The 5,344-nt window shown below is 44.0% G+C and overlaps 1 pseudogene; it reads left to right on the top strand.

Annotated features, from left to right (window-relative positions):
* The first annotated feature begins 3,238 nt into the window (after positions 1–3,238).
* LOC127680289 (60 kDa heat shock protein, mitochondrial-like) lies at positions 3,239–5,008 on the top strand (annotated as a pseudogene).
* The last annotated feature ends 336 nt before the right edge of the window (positions 5,009–5,344 follow it).

Genomic DNA, 5,344 nt, shown 5'->3' with positions numbered 1-5,344 from the left:
GCTGACTTGCTTTTTATAAAATAGCTTAGCACTGAGAAAGCAAGACCCCCATGTGACTCTAAGAAACCAAGAAAAGAAATAGGAAAAGGATAAAGTAAGGCCATTCATGTGTGTGGAACAGCCATTATAGAGATTGTTATAATATAAATCTTACTGAGGCCTCACAATAACCTAGGCGAAAGGTTTTATTGCCCATATTTCAGAGACAAATTCCGCAGAGAGGTTCAACGCTAGTGCCCAAGACCATAAGCTATTAACTTCAAAAGCAGGATTTGAGAAAGGCTAGCTAAGCACAGTTTCAAGTTCCAGATGAGTTCTGAGCTCTACTAGAACTGGGACGTTCTAACTTAGCCACTGAACTTCAAGCCCGAAGAGCTCTCTGCCTGAGTGGTGTTACCAGGGCCTTGTGTGTTGAGGGAATTCACTTTATTATGGACAACTAGCCCATAGAGGGTGATATCCTTCAGTCATGACTGACTCAGTCTGGCAAACCTCTTCAAAGCTTTAATCCAAAAGCCTAGTATTTCAAAGGTGTCCTGCTGTGACCACACTTGGCAAGTCTACCTGGGAATTGACTGAAGCAGCTCAGTAGCAGTGAGAGTTCTTCCATACCCACAGAACAGCAGGGAAAAGGATCTGGGAAGTGGTCACTGTTTTGAGAAGACATTTGGGAAGTGAATAATGTGACTCCCCCTCCCCCCACCTTGTTCCTAACCCACTTCTCACCAACTCACTTCTGTGCTCCCCTGATTTGATGGATCACAGACCAAGGGCACGTGAGAGTAAAGCCAGCATGGTATTCACTGCCACAATGCTTCCAGCCACTGGACTGGAACCTACGTGCCTCTTCAAAAGGAGGAGCATAAAAAGGAAAGAGCAACGGAGCTACAGTCTTGAAACTCAGGAGCCTTTACGGTGTTTGGACAGCCTCATTAAACTAGAATACTTGACCTTGGATAAGCAAAACCATTGTTAAATGTTAAAGATACACGTCCATTATCTTCACTGTGGTCAGAATAGACACGGAAAGAATAAGATGCATTATTGCCTTAGGGCCTCACGATTTTATGAGGTAAGAACAATTATTATACACATATTCAATGAGGGAGTTGAAGCACAGAAATGTTGGGTAACTTTCCAAATGTCACAGGGAGGGGGGAAGGTGCTGGGATAAGAATTCTCACTATCCCAGTGGCTACACTCCAACGCTGGCACTTCCTCCGAGTTTCTGATTGCCTCTGGAAGGCAGCCATAGTCTTGGTAAGTGCCAATAAATGAGAATTGTTTAAACAAATCATTTTCATGAATTCCCTGACCCATTTTAGCAGTTCTATATTAATCAGCTGCTGTGATGAAAATAGACATAGGACTGGTAACCATGTGAGTTAATTTCAAGGACAGTTGCTTGCTGTTGGATCACAGACCACACAGGTGGAACTGTTCTGACCTAACAAGATGCTTGGACTTAGGGGATTAAGCTTTACTGTTCTGATACAAGGGTCTGACTGTGACATGTGTAGCTATTAAAGAAAGGTGGAGAAATAGCCTAAGCAAGGACTCTTGCCAATTTATTTCAGGAGCTGCAGTTCACAAATCTTCCCTCCTCTTAAAACCTTGAAGTTCTTTCTTCTTTTCGAGCATTCCTCCTCTGCAAGCCAAGGACTGATAAGGAATGAGAACAGAAAAGCAGGAGCCTTACTGTCTCAAGTGGCTTACTGGCATCTCTGAGATTTTCACACAGGGTGGCACCCATTTGGCTGGTTTATACCCTTCAGAGTAATAAAAAAAAATTTAGTCCTCCTCCCTATTCAGTGAGGCAGGGAACATATTAAAAATATTTTAAAAGAAATCTTGCTCACTGTCTCCCTCTGTTCCCCTCTCTCTGTTTCTATTTCTCTCTTTGTCTCTCTGTTGCTTTCTGTGTCTCTGTCTTTCTCTTTGTCTTTCTGTTTCTCTCTCTGTCTCTCCCTGTCTCTCTGTCTCTGTCGCTGTCTCTCTCTTTCCCTCTGTCTTCTCCCTCTCTCCCCATTCCCCCATTCCCCTCCCCTTTTTCTCTCCACATGTTCCTGACCAGCCCCTTCTCTCTCTCTCTCTCTCTCTCTCTCTCTCTCTCTCTCTCTCTCTCTCTCTCTCTCTCTCTCTCTCAGTCCCCTTCTCTCTTTTACTTCCTCTCTGTCCTCCCTTCTCCCTTCACCTCTCAAGGACATAAGGTGTGACCCATTACTAAGCTGGTAAGATATGGGTACATGATTGGACTGGAAGATAAAATGGGAAAGGCTGTTGATAAGGGAGCGGCGGATCCCATCTGGGCAGCTAACCCTGCTGTTAGAGACATCTGCCAGGGAGACACAACCCTGAGAGTCAGTTCAGGATCTGACCGTTGCTCTTCTGTCAAATGGGCAAAGCTCCTTAGGGATTATGGTTCTGGTGACCTGTTATAGGCCTCAGGATGGCCAGGAGGAATAGATGAGATCACACCCAGCAGACCTTCTGTCAAGGCTCAAAAAACAAAAAAGCAGTATGTTCTCTAAGGTTTGTTCTTGCCTCATACTAACCAGAAGCTGCCCTTGATCTTTGGGCCTCTTCCCAGGCTCAGGAGAGGTAAAACTCTGATATTGCTTTGGGTGTGACCCCAGTCAGCCTTGTTAATAAACATTCCTTCCTGTTTCTCCACAGAGACAGAGGAGGAGGGAAGCAAGATCTGAGGACAACAGCAGAGGTCATGCCAGGCACAGAAGCAGCCGGAGCAAGAGCTGAGTCACTCCCTGTTTTGTTTTGATTTGTTTTGTTTTCCTATTTGTGTGGTTCATTCACTAAGACTAATCATCCCGGTTCGAGGTGCTATGAACTGTAACCTGCCTCTTCCTGTAACTTGCAAATGGGTGAGCAATTTCCATTTTTGCCTTCCCTATTTTACTTTTCTCATGGCACCAAGAACTTAGTCTTCATTTTCCAGATGAAGTCTCCCACCCCACTATTAATTCTCACATCAAAGGAACACTGTGCTAGTATACTTAACTTTGTATCTACTTAAATGCCATTTTAATGGGCTATTCAAACTCTGTGAATACTTCCCTAGGTTTTAGAACAAACTGGATTGCATTATAAATAAATGGAATGTCATATAGTATCAGTGAAGCTTGAGCTCTATATGTGCTTTGCATGCACGATGTTCAACCTCCAACATCCAAAAACCAAATTTAGTCCTCACTGGCAGCTGACAGCCTACCTCTCAAAAATGCTTCAGCTACCCACAGTCCTTTGCCAGATGAGACCAGTGTCCTGAGCACCTGGCTCTTCCTCTCACTGGGACCTATGCCAAAGATGTAAAATTTAGTGTGGATGCTCCAGCCTTAACACTTCAGAATGTAGACCTTCTAGCAGATGCTCTGGCTGTTACAATGGGGCCAAAGGGAAGAACAGTGATTATTGAACAGAGTTGGTGAAGTCTCAAAGTAACCAAAGATGGAGGTCACCGTTGCAAAGTTAATTGATTTAAAGGAGAAATACAAAATCATGGGAGCTAAATGTTGCCAATAACACAAACGAAGAGGCTAGGGAATGGCACCACCACTGCCACTGTTCTGGAATGTTCTATTGACAAGAAGGCCTTTGAAAAGATCGGCCAAAAAGGCTAATCCAGTGGAAATCCAGAGAGGTGTGATGGTGGCTGTTGTTGCTGTTACTGCTCAGCTTAAAAAAAACAATCTGAACCTGTGACAATCCCCAAAGAAATTGCTCGGGTTGCTTCAATTTCTGCAAATGGAGACAAAGACATTGGAAACATCATTTCTGATGCTATGAAAAAGCTTGGAAGAAAGGGTATCATCACAGTGATGGATGGGAAAACCCTGAATGAAGAGTTAGAAGTCACTGAAATGACATTTGATAGAGGATATATTTCTCCATATTTTATTAATACATCAAAAGATCAAAATTGTGGATTCCGAGATGCTTATGTTATGTTGAGTGAAAAGAAAATGTCTAGTATACAGGACACATTGTGTCTGCTCTTGAAATTGCCAGTGTTCATTGGAAGCCCCTGGTCATCATTGTTGAAGACAACGATGGAGAAGCTCTAAGCAGCTTCCTAGTCGTCATTGTTGAAGATGTTGATGGAGAAGCTCTAAGCACACTGGTTCTGATCAGGGTAAAAGTTGGTCTTCAGGTTGTAGCAGTCAGAGCTCCAAGGTTTGGGGACAATAGAAAGAACCAGATTAAAATATATGGCTATTGCTACTGGTGCTTTGGTTTTGGGAGAAGAGGGGTTGAATCTAAGTCTTAAAGATGCTCAAGCTTATGACTTGGGAAAAGTTGATAGGTCATGGCTAACAAAGATGGCGCCATGTTTTTAAAAGGAAAATGTGGCAAAGTTCAAATTGAAAAACTGTATTCAAGAAATCACTGTGCAGCTAGACATCTTAACTAGTGAATATGAAAAGGAAAGGCTGAATGAGTGACTTGCTGAACTTTCAGATGGGGGAGCTGTGCTGAAGGTTGGAGGGACAAGTGGTGTGGAAGTGAATAGGAAGAAGGACAGAGCTACTGATGCTCTCAGGGTTATAAGAGCAGCTGTTGGAGAAAGCATTGTTCTCAGAGAAGACTGTGCTCTGCTTCGGTGCATCCCAGCCTTGGATTCATTAACACCTGCTAATGAAGATCAGGAAGTAGGTATAGAAGTTAGTAAAGGAGTACTCAAAATTCCTGCAACGACTGTGCTAAGAATCTAGGTGGTGAAGGATCTTCGATAGCTGAGAAAATTCCGCAGAGTTCCTCAGAAGTTGGTTATCATGCTATACTCGGAGATTATTTTGAACATAGTAGAAAAGGGAATCAATCATTGATCCAACAAAGACTGAAAGAAATGCTTTACTGGATGCTACTGAAATGGCCTCCTTTCTATCTACAGCTGAAGCCCATAGGGACAGAAATTCCTAATGAAGAGAATGACCCTGGAATGGGTGCAGCGGATGGAAAGGCAGTGGGTATGGAAGGTAGCATGTTCTAATGCCTAGAATAATGCTTTGCCCTTATCATTGAACTGTGACAGGGGCTCAAGGCAGGTGGGAGGATGGGACAGGGGTGGGGAGGTTCAAATCTCTAGGATGTGCCAGAGACCTAGGATAGGAGAGGCTCCTGGGAGTCTTTGGGGTGTCCCTAGATGAAACTCCTAGCAGCATGGAATATGGAGCCTAAAGTGGCCACCCCCTGCAATGACTTGGTGTGCTAGGCTGGGTTGGTACACATGGGGGGGCTCCCCCTTCTCAGAGGAGAAGGGGAGCGGAGAGGAAGAGGCTTCTGAGGCAGATGCTGGGAGAAAAGGGATGTGAAGTGAATGAGTGAA

The sequence above is a fragment of the Apodemus sylvaticus genome, chromosome 3 (assembly GCF_947179515.1).
Source record: "Apodemus sylvaticus chromosome 3, mApoSyl1.1, whole genome shotgun sequence".
Taxonomy (NCBI): domain Eukaryota; kingdom Metazoa; phylum Chordata; class Mammalia; order Rodentia; family Muridae; genus Apodemus; species Apodemus sylvaticus.
Note: the sequence above shows the minus strand (reverse complement) of the source record. Positions and strands in the feature narration are given on the sequence as shown.